At 55.4% G+C, this 368-nt stretch overlaps 1 protein-coding gene across 1 annotated transcript in view; it reads right to left on the reverse strand.

The window, feature by feature from the left end:
• Nucleotides 1–368, reverse strand: part of RAD21L1 (RAD21-like 1 (S. pombe)) — a 10,263-nt gene that overhangs the window by 9,493 nt on the left and 402 nt on the right. The gene's annotated exons all lie outside the window — the stretch shown is intronic.

The raw sequence follows: 368 nt of genomic DNA on the forward strand, positions 1-368 counted from the left end.
CGGGGGCGTGAGGCTGATCGGGGGTGCTGGGCTGCCCGCGGCCACACCGCCTCGAGCCGTCTCTGCGATACCCCTGGGCTTAATTATGTGATTAATGGCTTTGAATGGGGGACCTGGAAGAAGTCCACCCGAAGTGGGAGGCTGGCTACGGGATTTCAAAAGCTATTTAGTAGAAGCCCAGCAAATCCTCCTCACGGGCTGTGCACAATTTCACAGCAGTTTCCTTAGTCCCTGACCTTTCAATCTTTTTCAGACGATTCAACGTTTTTGAGACAATTTCCTCAAACACCAGCGTTTCCCGGATTCCGTTGGCCAACACCCGCAGCTGGGGCTCCAGCTCTCCGAAGAAAGACCGGTGCCACCACTCC

Source organism: Buceros rhinoceros, unplaced genomic scaffold (assembly GCF_000710305.1).
Source record: "Buceros rhinoceros silvestris isolate BGI_N320 unplaced genomic scaffold, ASM71030v1 scaffold37950, whole genome shotgun sequence".
Classification (NCBI taxonomy): domain Eukaryota; kingdom Metazoa; phylum Chordata; class Aves; order Bucerotiformes; family Bucerotidae; genus Buceros; species Buceros rhinoceros.